General features: G+C 37.2%; 1 pseudogene; it reads left to right on the top strand.

The window, feature by feature from the left end:
- Positions 1-14,463, top strand: part of LOC132032113 (glycerophosphodiester phosphodiesterase GDPDL4-like) — a 16,565-nt pseudogene extending 2,102 nt beyond the window's left edge.
- Positions 14,464-14,598: the final 135 nt, after the last annotated feature.

Genomic DNA, 14,598 nt, shown 5'->3' on the forward strand with positions numbered 1-14,598 from the left:
ACTGGGAGATTCTCTAGTGTCATGGAAATCTAAGAAACGTAACAAGATTCGTAAGCTCGAGAGGCGTAGTATAGAAGTTTTGCAAACAACATGGGTCGAATTAACTCGGTTAATCGGATTAATTGTAGACCCGGAGTATAATAAAACTCGCTCGTATGTCTTTTACAAAGATAGCAAAGTAGCTATCCAAATAGCAGCTAATCCTATGTTCCATGAAAGAACAAAAGACATAGAAATTGACTGCCATTTTATACGAGAAAAGATGCAACAAGGCTTAATCAAAACTGAGTATTTTCTTACAAATGAGCAACCTACTGATGTACTTACTAAAGGGCTCAACAGAATTCAACATGAATACTTGCTAACAAAACTGGGATTTTTAAATGTGTTTAATCCAAGCTAGGCTACTTGATGATCATGATACCTAGCTTGAGGAGGAGTGTTAGAATGTAAATTACATTGTATACATTGTATAAGGGAAATTTAGTCATTTTACTAATTAGTAGATAATTAGATTATGTGAAGTTAGTTTATTATAAATACCATGTACATGGCATTGTGAGCCTAACAGCTATATTCATGAAATGAATATTTCTCTCTCTTTTTCTCCTCTTCTCTTCTTCAATCGTCTTCTAATTCTTTCTCATGATCTCTCCTTATAATTCATTAAATTGTTCAGGATCGGACCACAAGGGTCTATTGTACGCAACCTTCCTACATTTTTGCAAGAGGCTATTTTCACGGCTCGAACCGTGACTTCCTGGTCACATGACAATAACTTTACTAGTTACACAAAGGTTCCCCTTCACATGGTATTGATTCGAGAGCAGGAATGCACCAATTAAACGCCCTTTGTTTTCTAGCCCCAATGGTTTGAGAGTAACCAGTTCCTCTCCCATTCTATCGTTGAGTTAGACCACACATTTCCTTACGACTTCTAACTCATTAGTTAAATCGGATGTGGTTTGTCTATCCTCTATCTGCTTCTGGCGATGCATCTCTTCCTTCTCTTGTTTCCGTCTCCTAAGTAGACGTAACTGGAGCTGAGTCTTGGACTCTGCGTCTGGATGGAGTTGTTAACATTTGGTCTAGGAGTGATAGTCCTTGAAAATCTGCCATCAACCAAGCTTTATACATCTCGTCATACGCAGCTCGGAATCTGTCTCTGGCCCATGAAATTTTCACGCTTTCCATTTTCGAATGGTTTCTCCATCATTAGGAATGTCATCCTTATAGCCAATCACATATATATATATATTCATGTCCCTTACTTGGGGTATTTCCTGTTTTCTCCCAAATTATCTTATGACTCTAACAGGAGCGTAAGGTCGGATCCCTCTAATGCCCATGAACGGTAAGAAAGGAAACCTTCGACCACGGACAATAACACTCCTGTAGATGAAGTCGTTGAATATCCATTGAATATACTCTTCCATCAACTCTGAAAGGACTTGGGCCCAACCTTCTTTAGACCACATACCTCAGAAATTTCTCAAGAAAAGCCCGTGGCTTTGAACTCAAGGTCATTGCTACCAATATGTGCATCTTGTGCTTGCGTTCCCTCGATTTTGAGCAAGTGTTTGATCATCCACCATTATAATTGTAGATTAGATCCTTGGAAATATCTATGGCCATTTCTTCATCTACCCTACTTATTGATTATCAAAAAGCGACCCCCCCGGCCCTTCCCACCTAGGGCTACCCCTACCCTAGGATAAGACGACATATAGTAGTAAGGAGATAAGCCAAAAGAGAAATACTTGGTCACTTTATCTTTGGTGATACCATAGAATATGGCATGAGTGACCATGATAATATGGGAATCGATTGCGAGGCTCGAGCCTTGAATGACCACCATGGTTCCCAACAGGCATATAGGGAATGCTAAGCCTCTGGTGTCCTCTCAAGCTCGGTAAGTGCTGAATTCTCCCTCATATTTTATAAACCCATCTGGGCGGCCAAAACGAACATAAAGGTTGTGAAAGGACAAGCTTGGGCCATGTACCCAATCTACGCTGATGAAAATTTATCCATAATGTCTCGAGCGATCAGTTTGTGAGGAACCAATTTATTATGATCAGGCCTCTTTCTCCTTTTCATACACAGGTCGTCACTGCCTAAACACTCTCTGATTTCTTCTATAGTCGGAGTCATCTCGACATCCCCAAAACTGAAGACCTCATTATTCGAATACTAGTGATGACCTCGATCAACTTTGGCCATGCTACTATTTTCACTAGAGGCGATATATGGTCGAGGTTATCGGTGACCTATCTTTGTTGACTCTTATTTGGGTTACACCACCACACTTTCAACAGAGCGACAACATCAACGACCATGTCAATTTCAAGTTCCGAGCCATCTAAGAAAAATGATTTAAGGTCCTGTCTCAGTGACAATTGTTCAGATTTTCGGCATATACATCTTTCAAGTTTTCACATAGTTGGATGCAGTGTGTTTAGGTCGTGGACCATTTTGACACATGGTGGTCTACTAATGAACTTAATACACCTTGGGTATTAAGTCAACTTAGGCAGATACGCTAAGTCGGGTTTTGGCTTTGCTCTACTCTAGGATGACTAGATTTGGCTTTAAAAAGAGACCGAGAACCTGAACGGAAAACTCTGGGTGGAATAGTTAGTGGCTATTGGACGGAGGCGAAACAACGGCCCGTCAGTGTATTCCTAAAATAAGGGGTTTGTAGTGAAAGAGGCCTATGAAATCGCATAACCGCTTTGTGTTCGTGTGAGTCTGATTGGTGCCATTTGGCAGAATTATGCCATGAGTGCAATGTCAGTGTACTTATAAAATAAACAGATAGTGTGTAATTTAACAAATAAAACAAATAAGCGCTAGCCACAAAATGTCTATAAAATCCTTTTGGTTAGAACCTAAATGAAATCTCTACTAGAGTCGCCATTTGTTACGATCCACTTTTAAAATTGCGTATAACAACGTACCAATAACTTGATTTTTTTAAAACACAGAATCACCACCTAAATTTTACAAAATTTGGAAACATTTTTGAAAAAAGTATTTTCGAAAACCTTTATTTAGTACTCCACCTGTTTCAAAATATTTGTTAAATGTACAAAAATGCCCTTTAATTGTAATTTTAAACACGTCATGTGAAAAATTGTAGTTAAAGAGATGCCAAAAGGGAAAGATGCATTCTTTTTTAAACAAACCAAAAAGGAAAGTAAGACAAAGAGGGAGTACCAAAGAAAAGGTAAGGGTGTTGATGATTTCCTAAGGAAGGTATTAACTATTAAGCATCTCGGGAAATCCATAAATGCAGTTACTGGCGAAGTTAAACATTTTTGGCTAAAAGAGTATAATTTGTTTAAAAAATAGGGGAATAGAGTAATAAGTTTATTTAACTAATTATTTATTCAATTAAAGAAAATATTTAAAACGAGTAAAATCGAATCATAACTAATACTGAACTATTTGTAGCATTTCCACTTTGTGAAATAGTTCAATTATTTCAAGTGAAGTTTCAACATTTAATCATATATATCTGAGTTACGACTTTGAATTAAATTCAACTTCGGAACTAGATGAATACAATTATTTTAGACTTCTAGTTTAATAATGTCACGACCAAAAATCGCTTAGTCGTGCGGCACCTACCATTTCCCACCTTGGTAGGCGAACCCTTTCCTTACCAACATACAAACTATAAATGCGGAAGAACAATGTATTCAATAATAAATCTCAATATCAATTAAAAGAGAATAAGTGCGGATTACATCTTCTACCCAAGGTATCTGGTCTAAGTCAGTACAAGAGCTACTAATAAGGACATAGGTCTGAATATGCAATATGAACTATCTGAATGTTGCCATACAAGGCATAGAACATCAAAAGGAAAACTGTCTGAAAGTAGATGACAAGTATATGAAGAATGAAAACTCGGGCTGCAGATCTGGCAATAGCTCACCCTAAGTCTCCCACAACACCGTCTCGGGAAACACTCTCGAGGATCAGAAATAGAACCTATCACACACTCTACACCCCGAAAAGGAGTGTAGAAAGGTAGCATCAGTGCAAACAACACGTACTGAGTAGGCATCATAGGCCGGCAACAGTTAGTTCACATATATAAAGGAAGAGACTGAATAATAGACATGCTCACAGTCAAGTATAGACACAACACAGTCCAAGAATAAGAACTCAAGTACAGAAGGATCAAATAGCTGAATCATAGCCTATGGTGAAGCACCTAAACACGTCTGCCAAGTTTTCCACGATCAGAATAACTACAAACACAAGTACGACCAACAATAAATCTCTGTAACCTCAAGTCATAGCCTGGGAGAAAGTTTCTAATCCTCAAATCCTTCAATCCCCAAGTATGTATTAATCAGACACACGATAACTCAAGTCAATAATCAACTAAGGAAAATCAATGCGAAAACACACTACGCAATACTGATAAGAGTGCAACAACCAAATGGGGATGTGGATGGATGTAATATGAATGCACGTGCGATGCAATGGAATGCAATGATACAAAAATGCTCCGGGCGGAATACCTCCACGCCTCGACAGTCATGACCTATGGGGGACCCACTGTCAAACCCCGACAAGGAGCATGAAGGGCACTGACCTGTAGGCCGAATACCACCTAGTGTAACAGTTACCATAATTATCATATAACCGTTATTCGATATAATATGACTCAAAAGACACCTGCACGCAGAAAAAGGCCCAATTATAGAAATATGCAATGATCCAACACACACACACACACACACATATATATATATATATACGAGCCGACAAGGCCGCTACAAACATCATGAGTGTCATAAAGCCGACAAGGCTATCAGGAGAACATCAGAACCAAAACAAGACCAACGAGGCCAGACATAACATCTACATACACCACTATGTCTATGAGCCTCTAAGAGTGTGCTTACAAAAGCATAAAGGTCGGGACCGGGCCCCAACGTAGAACATATATAATGATAACATAAGTATACCAAAAGATAGCAAGTCCGGGGTTATGGTTGAACATCCAGGTACTTATTCAGTTCTGAAATGTTTCCACTTATAAAGATAAAGTTGTCTGGTTTTAATTAATTTCAGTTTCTTTTCGTCTAAAGCTATCAATTGTGTTATTACTGTTGAGAATATAATTCAACAATAAAAGTGTGCTCTCTCAAACAGCTTAAGCTTTTAGATGAGATGATCACACACTTTATCAATTACAACATATTGCTGTACATAATTGGTTCTTGTTTAAATGGTGCCTTGACTTTGTGTCGGTACAGCTTTTATTAATCCTTCGTTTTGCAAATCCTTTTTGCAGCATGACACCTTCTTCAGCAAGCATAATCTGAGTATGAGAAGTTTTATTATATCCCTGTCCAATAATGTTCTCACCAACTATATTTCATCACCTGAGGTGAATTTCCTCAGAAGTATTGTGGCACGATTCAATCCACGAGTTACAAAACTCATTTTCCGGTTTATCGGACAGGATGATGTTGAGCCTTCGACAAATCAAACATATGGTTCTTTATTGAAGAACCTCACATTTATCAAAACCTTTGCCTCTGGAATTCTTGTTCCCAAATCTTATATTTGGCCGGTGGACAACTCACTCTACTTACAACCATATACGTCGCTTGTCTTAGATGCTCATAAAGAAGGTCTTCAAATTTTTGCATCTGAGTTCGTAAATGATGTACCTTTTGCTTACAATTATAGCTATGATCCCGCAGCTGAGTATTTGTCCTTTGTTGACAATGGCGACTTCTCTGTGGATGGAGTACTGTCTGACTTCCCAGTAACTCCATCAGTGACAATAGGTAACCACGCTACAATTGATGAATAACAGAATCTATGTGAAATGTAAGCTTTTATTGTTGCTTTCATATTTTTAGTTGCTCATCAGAATGCTGTTTGCAAATATCTTATTGTGCCCTTGGTGAAAAGTAAATCTAGATAACTCCAAAGTTTCTGGAGGCTGAAATTGTGCTGGTTTACACGGCCTGAGTAGTTATTTGAACTGTAATCGGGGAGTTCTGGACTTTGAAAATGCATAGGCTAATCATAGAGGAACAGCAAAATATAAATGTTTCTACACATATGTGAGACATATAGAGTCAAATTCATAAGAGTGGGTGGCCACTACTATAAAGTCCGTAACTGGTTTTTAGGTGATAAGCTTGTCCTATCCTTAATTTGAGTATAAAAATAGACATGAAAGGAAAAAACAAGTAGTTATCTTGTAGATAAATTTATCACTGATAGTGATATCAAAGAGGATACTTGGACACACTAGATTTATAAATGTGGTGGATAGGTTTAGGTGATCACAGTTGCCTCCATAATAGCTTGTGTTTGGGTATCTGACAGGACCATTTTTTCATTTTATATTCAGTTGGTCTTGAAGCTTTGTGCTATTTCGCTTTCTACCGTGATACTCATCATTATTCTTATAATTTGTGTAATATTGCAGATTGCTTCACTCATTTGGATAAGAATGATAAACCTCAAGGTAAGCTACTAATATACGCTCTTATTTTTGTGAGATCGGTGAATGTTGTTTTGCTCACTAGATGGCTTTTGTACCCGAAATATGAAAATGCAAACCATTATCCTGCAAAACTTTTGAGCTAGTACTGTACTCAAGGTTAAAATGGACTGGAAAAGGTTTGATTTGTGAAATTTTGAGTTTGAGATCAATTCTCTTTGTCTAATTAAATGAGCTTATCTAGGTGGAGCTTGGTTTCAAATTACAAACCTGAGAGACTCTTCTATGAAAGAGTAAGCAAAGAACTTGAGAATTATATTGTCTTGGAGATACTTTAGCTTTTCAAGAGAAAATAACTATAACATTTCATCAAGTCATGTGAAGCCAAGCTAGCACTTCTAGAGAATCGAGATCATAGCTTGAGTTGGACTTAGTTGTTCTTCTGTTGATAAGATAAAGTTTAAGTCAAATCAATATTCCCTTATTAATAGGTCCCTCTACTGCTTTAGTTATCCTACTGTGTATTTAACGTTTTCGTTACAGTTTGTACAAGACATTACATCTCACTCTTTCCCCATTTCCTGTTGACCTACAGCAAAGCTTCTGATTATCACATCTGAAGGAGCAAGTGGAGACTACCTGGGTTGTACCAATTTGGCATACACAAAAGCTGCTTCAGATGGTGCAGATGTTCTCGACTGTCCTGTTCAAATGGCAAAGGATGGAATACCCTTTTGCCTGGGTTCAATTAATATGATAGATAAGACTTCAGTTTCTCAATCGCCAGTCAGCAATATTGCTAGTACTGTGCCACGGTTAACATAACTAATGGAATAGTCACCTTTAACCTTACTTGGGATGAGATTAAGAGCCTGAAACGTAAGTTGAATCAACTTTCCTTTATGTTATCTTACAGTGTGTAAAACTAAACATCTACCACTTTTTCTGGATGCTGAAGATAGTATGTTTGAAGACAATAGTTGTTGATACATCTTCAAGTTAATGGGTTTAATTCAAAACTAATCATAAGAAATCATCTTGTGAATTGTCATTTTTTTGGCTTGCATTTGAATAATGTAGATGTACATTTCCGGATACTTGTCTATTAATTAAGTTAGTGACAAAGGCTATCCCGTCCTCTTAACATTAATAAGGTTAACTTCTAGTTTAACATGAATGTTAACCATCAAACTGTTCTATATTGTACAATACAACAATAACACCTCAATCCCAAACAAGTTATGTTGGCGATATGATTCCTCACTTACCGTGTACTCTGTTTAAATCCATCTCAGGCCAGTATTACTCATCTACTGTACTACTAAAGTATTAAATTATATCGATGTGCCCAAGAGTGAGTTTCTAGTGTCATTCTTAACTATAATGTTTTTGATCTCTTGGATTGTACATCAGTGGACACCCCCCAATGCTTTAATGTTATACTTATCATGCTCTAATTTCTTGTAGCGTCAATATCAAACCCATGGTTAGAGTTTAGATTGTACCGAAATCCAAAATCCAGATGGAAAGTTTGTGTCATTGGTGGATTTCTTGACATATGCAGAAAATGCCACAACTGTATCTGGTGTCATGATCAGCATAGAGGTGAATTTATTTATTGCCGGTTCTGTTGACATTGTTAATGCCAACATTATGTATCAGCAAATGTTAAGCCCATAAGTCCATATTACACCTAAATGCTAATATCCGTTCTGCAGTAGCTTCATTCGACGTGAATTAAGTTTTGAGAGTTCTAAAAAGGGCATGATATTCCATGAAAGCAAAGAATATCCCAAGAGGCTTTTGGAATATGGATGAATGATTTAACTTCAGTTGTTGACATGATGGTTTTCCCTTAATAGAATAAATCCCTTTTGCTCTTGTGGTTTGTGTTTTGCACTCAATTGGCACTAAGGGTGTCACGACCCAACCAGAGGGCCATGACGGGCACCCGGAGCGAACCCACCGGACACCTCTCATCATACTTTCACAATCATAACTAGGTGAGCCACATGGCTAACTCGCAATTCTTGTGGATCAATAATACAATCTTATCGGGCAAGAACACATTTATATCAACATCATCAACTATGCCCGTATAACAAAATGATATATAAAATATGAGCCGACAAGGCTAAGAGACACATAGCTATACACAATTGTCTACGAGCCTCTAGAAAGAGTATGTAACATCATAAAGATGAGACAGGACCCCGCCATGCCCATATATGTACACAAAAAGAATAGTACCAACAGCTGCCGGAAGCCTCACTGGATCAAATGGAGCTCCTCTAAGTAGTCTCCGGATGACTGTAAGATCTGCTGGGCTAAAACTACCAAAGATACTCTTAACATGATGTGATATTGTCCGCTTTGGGCCAAGCCCGCACGGTTTTCCCCAAAAGGCCTCACATCATTAAGAGTATTCAACTCCTTATAAGTAGCTCCTTTTTCTTTTCAGCTACCAATGTGGTACTTTGTTCGCACACCCAACAATCTCCCCCTCGAACTAAGTTCCACATGGCTCATTATCATACCACGGGTCAGAGATTCAACATGTCTGTGTGCCACCCACATCGTCAGAGTATTTACGGTCATCGAATCTGGCCGTGGATGCGTCTTCAAAGCTACGGGTAAAGGTCAGAAACCGGCCCATAACAAAAAGGCAAAGGCACTAAGCCGGCCTACATACTCCGCCATCTTCATACTTCGGGCCCCGCCAAACCATTGGCTCGATACCGATTGTTGGGCTAAAACGGCCCAAAGATACTCTCAATATGATGTGACATTGTCCGCTTTGGGCCCGAGCCCGCACGGTTTTCCCAAAGGCCTCACATGGGTAAGAGTATTGCAACTCTTATAAGTAGCTCTTTTTTCTTTTCAGCTACCAATGTGGTACTTTGTTCGCACACCCAACAGGATCAAGTCTGTCTCTCTGTCCACCTGCGGGCATGACGCAACGTCCACAAACAAAAGGACGTCAATACGAATAATGTACTGAGTATGAAAGGCATAAGCAATATCATAATAAAAACATGAAGGATAACATGAGATAGAAGAGTCATTAGATAGAAGAGCCATTTGTACCTCTTGGAATGTTCATCATTTTTACTTACCCCTCTCTTTAAAGAAGATCTTCCATACATATACTTAGACATATACATACATATACAAATAGCATCGTCATTTTAACATACCCAACTTAATAAGACTCGGTGTGTATCATACCCGGCCATAATAGAACTCGGTGTGAAGCATACCCGGCCACAATAGGACTCGGTGTTATTCATACCCAATTGATCAGTGGTGTGCACAATAGATATCATACCTGGCCATATAAGACTGGGTGTGAAGCATACCGGCCACTGAAGGACTCGGTGTTTCAACATAGCTTTATATATATATATATATATATATATATATATATATATATATATATATATATATATATACATATATACGTATATACATATATATATATATACATACATATATATATATATATATATATATATATATATATATATATATATATATATATATATATATATATATATATATATATACATACATACATACATATAGAATTACATAAGCAAAAGCAACATCGTCATCATCATTTTCATTATATCTTTCCTTAGAGGATCAACTATCATAGGATGGAACCAATGATATCATGAGCATATCAAGAACTATGAGCTTTAGTGGCTCTAGGAACGAAGTCATCATGGAAGACATTATGGATTTCGCGTGAAGGTATACAACAATGGGATCATGCCTTAAGAAAGAGAGGGTTAGCCTTACATACCTTTTATGTCTTCTTAACTATAACGTTCACCTCCAAAGCTTGAGAAATCTACATTTAAAAGGATTCATACCAAGGTTAAGTCTCAACGACACTATTAAGTTCAAACTATATATATATATATACATATATATATATATATATATATATATACATATACATATATATATATATATACATATACATATATATATATATATATATATATATATATATATATATATATATATATATATATATATATATATATATGCATATATACATACATATACATATAGAATTACATAAGCAAAAGAAATATCGTCATCATCATTTTCATTATATCTTTCCTCAGAAGATCAACTATATAGGATGGAACCAATGATATCATGAGCATATCAAGAACTTTGAGCTTTAGTGACTCTAGGAATGAAGTCATCATGGAAGACATTATGGATTTCGCGTGAAGGTATACAACAATGGGATCATGCCTTAAGAAAGAAGGGTTAGCCTTACATACCTTTATGTCTTCTTAACTACTTAACGTTCACCTCCAAAGCTTGAGAAATCTACATTTAAAAGGATTCATACCAAGGTTAAGTCTTAACGACACTCTTAAGTTCAAACTAGAACAATTCATGAGCTAGCGAAAATTGGGCAGCATTTCCCCTATTTCATCTACTTCTACCGAATTCCAAAACAACTCCCAAACGACAATGACATTATTAACAATACCATAATCAAGGGGTTTCATTCAAGTTAAGCATCATCCAGTCCTCAAAACTCCCTTTCAAGGTCATTTATAACAATAGCTACAACACAACACTATTTTCACTTACATACAATTCTTCCACAACATCATTAGCATCACCCACAACAAGATTTTACTCATAGCATGCTAAGAATCGTAATTCAAATTAACTTATATCTCACAATATCCTCAGGTTCATACTTGAACTCCATTCTCACTTTTCTTCCTTCAACCACATGGTATAACAATCAAACAACCTTAACCATATGTAAAAGATGTAAAATCATACCTTAATCACTTAAGAACAAGTCTTGGATCAACTTATTCCACTAAAGTGAAGCCTCCAACATCAACACTATAGGGAAAACTTGAGTTCCACAAATCCTAGCAAGCTTCTTAGCACTTGAATCTCTTGATATTGGCCTCTTGATCCTTGATTTCACTTTAGATTTGTGTTGATATGCTTGGAGAAAGGTTCTAGAGCTTTCAAGAGTTTGGGAAGGTGAGAAATGAAATTAATAAACAAGGGTCGTTCATAAATAGCAAAAAAAAATCTGGCCCGACCCAAAATCTACGGCCAATTATACTGGCCGTATAAATTATACGGTCCGTATAATTCCACCAGAGGATCATCCTTTTCTGGAATTGTTCTACGGAGGAGGTCAACCCATTATACGGACCGTAAAAAATATACGGACCGTAAAAAATATACGGTCCATATGTTTGACCGTATAACCCACTTTTCCCGAAACTTATTTTCGTCGACTCGTTCAACCCCTAATCCTTATGGAACCTTATTGGCACTTGTATAACGCTTCATTAACCATCTAAGGGGCCCTATAGCTATCCCTTCACGACATTACTAAACAAATTGTAGCTCACTTGTTGCGAAACCTTCCCAAACATAACTTACATTTCACTTTCTTTGACGAACTTAGTTTCACCGATTCATATGACTTCAAAATCGTGTGGCACATGCTTAAAGTTATCAAATACTCTCCTTAGTCTCATAAGGACTTCATGTTCACCTTAAGCTCGCGTTAGACTACTCACAATGCAACAATTCGAAATCTCCGAGATGTAACAAAGGGCTGGAAAAAGAATGCCGTGAGATGGAAATTCCAAAATGAACATGACAAAAGTATTTCTATTAATTTAAGAATAAAGTTGTCCCTCGAAGATGCAATAGTAATACTATTTATTTTCATATGATGACTCTTTATGTTGGGGGTGGCTTGTGTGTATGGGAGTTGACGTGGATACAACTTTCAGATCATAGGAAGAGGAGGGAAGAAATGCAATTTTGACCTAGGGTGTGTTTGGTATGGAGGAAAATGTTTTCCACGAAAAATGAGTTCTTGGAAAATAAGTAAATTTCTACTTATTTTCTCATGTTCGGTTGGTCGGTAGAAAACATTTTTCAAAAAATATCCACCCAAGCCCCACCAATCCCACTCAAACCCTACCACTTCACTCCACGCCACACTCACCCCACTTTGCCCCCACCACCCATTCCTCCGCCCCAACCATACTCTCGAACACACTTTATCTTCACCCACCCCACTTGCCCCCACCCCTACCCCACACCAAATATAACCACGCAAACTTCCGCTTTTTTTATAATTTTTTTTTATAAAAGTAATTTCATAAAAAAACCAAAAAATAATTTCAAAACTTTTTCAAGAATTTTTTTTGGGGGGTGGGGGATAGGTGGTGCAAAAAACTAAAAAATTTTGGGGGTGGGGGGGGGGGGAGGGGGTAAGGGGTGGTACAAACCAAAAAAAAAAAATCCTTTTCAAACATTTTTTTTAAACAAAATTAATTTTTTTTTTGGGGGGGGGGGGTGTAGAAAATTTTTTAAAAAAATTATATCTTTTAAAAAAAAATTGTTATTTTGGGGTGGGGGGTGGGTGGGGGGAGTGGTTGGGGGTGGGTCCGTGGCGTTTGGTGGTTGGGGGTGGGGTGGTGGATGGTGCAAAAAACCAAAAAAAAAAAAACTTTTCAAAACATTTTTTTAAACAAAATTAATTTTTGGGGCGTGGTCGGGGTGTAGAAAATAAATAAAAAATTTATAACGTTTTTTTTTTTTAAATAGGTTTTGGTGGGGGGCGGGGGGGGGGGGGGGGTTGGGTAAGTGGACTTGTTTTCCCTATTTTTATTAGGGAAGTCATTTTCTCTATTTTTGAAGAACTTGTTTTCCTAAAAAAAATATTTTTCAAAATTTTTGACCAACGAACATGAGAAAATTGGAAAACATTTTCCGGAAAATGTTTTCCTCCATACCGGACACACCCCTAGTGTTGGTAATTTTGTAAGAAATGATTTCATTTTTCCTTCTCAATAATGTTCATTCCAAAAGTTGATTCTTTCCTCTTAATATCAATGTTCACATTCCAAAGGCAGGTTGGTTTTACTTTCTAACTAGCATCAGTATTTCTTCATTTGCTGAATGCGGAAAGGATCCTTGTGTATTATTCCATCTACTAGCTTTTGTGTTTTCCGAGGGTCTTTCGGAAAGCAGTCCCTAGCATTGTAGGGGTGAAAAGATGCGTATACTTTGCCTCTCCCCACATTGTGAGATTTCACTGGGTACGTTGTTGTTGTAGCTTTTGTGTTTTGCTCAAATTTTCTCTATAATATTTTATATTAAATACGTACTTACTTTAATATTAAGGAAAGTAGTTACCCGTAAACATGTATGCCCTCCCACTGTTACTTTGGAAGGCCTATCATTTGTTATTTCTTTTCAGTTTACCTATTAAAAGGAAATTTTAAATTCTGTTTACTGTATGACGGCTAATAAATAATAAATTGTACCTGTAAAATATTTAAATGTTGTTGAAATAAACGACATCTTTTTCAGTTGTTTTAAGAAGCTAAGTTTAGTGCCAGAAGGAAGCAACATAATTTCATACCTATTCATTTTCATCCGACAATGTTCCGGCACTTGTGCAGAATGCAGCTTACCTGGCAAATCAGGGATTTGGTGTAATTGCTGCTGTGCGTGAAGCCTTAAGGAATGCCGGTTATAATAATCAGACAGCAAAGAAAGTTATGATCCAATCAAAAGACAGTTCAGTCCTGAAAGAATTTAAGAAAAGCCGCTATGAACTTGTTTATAGGGTTGCTGATGATATCAGGGACATTGAGAGCTCAACTATATCCGGGATCAAGAACTTTGCTAATTCTGTGATTTTATCCAAGAAATCTGTTTTTCCAAGTGAGAGAAAATTTGTCAGTGGGCAAACAGATGTGGTGCAGAAGCTGCAGTCATCAAATCTCCCAGCATACGTTCAAGGCTTTAGCAATGAGTTCGTGTCTCAAGCATGGGATTTTTTCTCAGATTCATCTGTAGAGATAAACAACTATATTGCTGGAGCTGGCATTGATGGTGTTATAACGGATTTCCCAGGCACAGCTGCTAGATACAGAAGTAAGTGATTATATAGCTTATCTATGCTTCCATCGCATTCCACCCCCAGCTTCTCTTTCTTTATTGTTCCTCATTTTTATGTGCATTATCTGAATTTCATGCCCATGCATCATGTTAGTACTATTTAATTTCCAGAATTTTTG

This window comes from Lycium ferocissimum, chromosome 9 (assembly GCF_029784015.1).
Source record: "Lycium ferocissimum isolate CSIRO_LF1 chromosome 9, AGI_CSIRO_Lferr_CH_V1, whole genome shotgun sequence".
NCBI lineage: Eukaryota > Viridiplantae > Streptophyta > Magnoliopsida > Solanales > Solanaceae > Lycium > Lycium ferocissimum.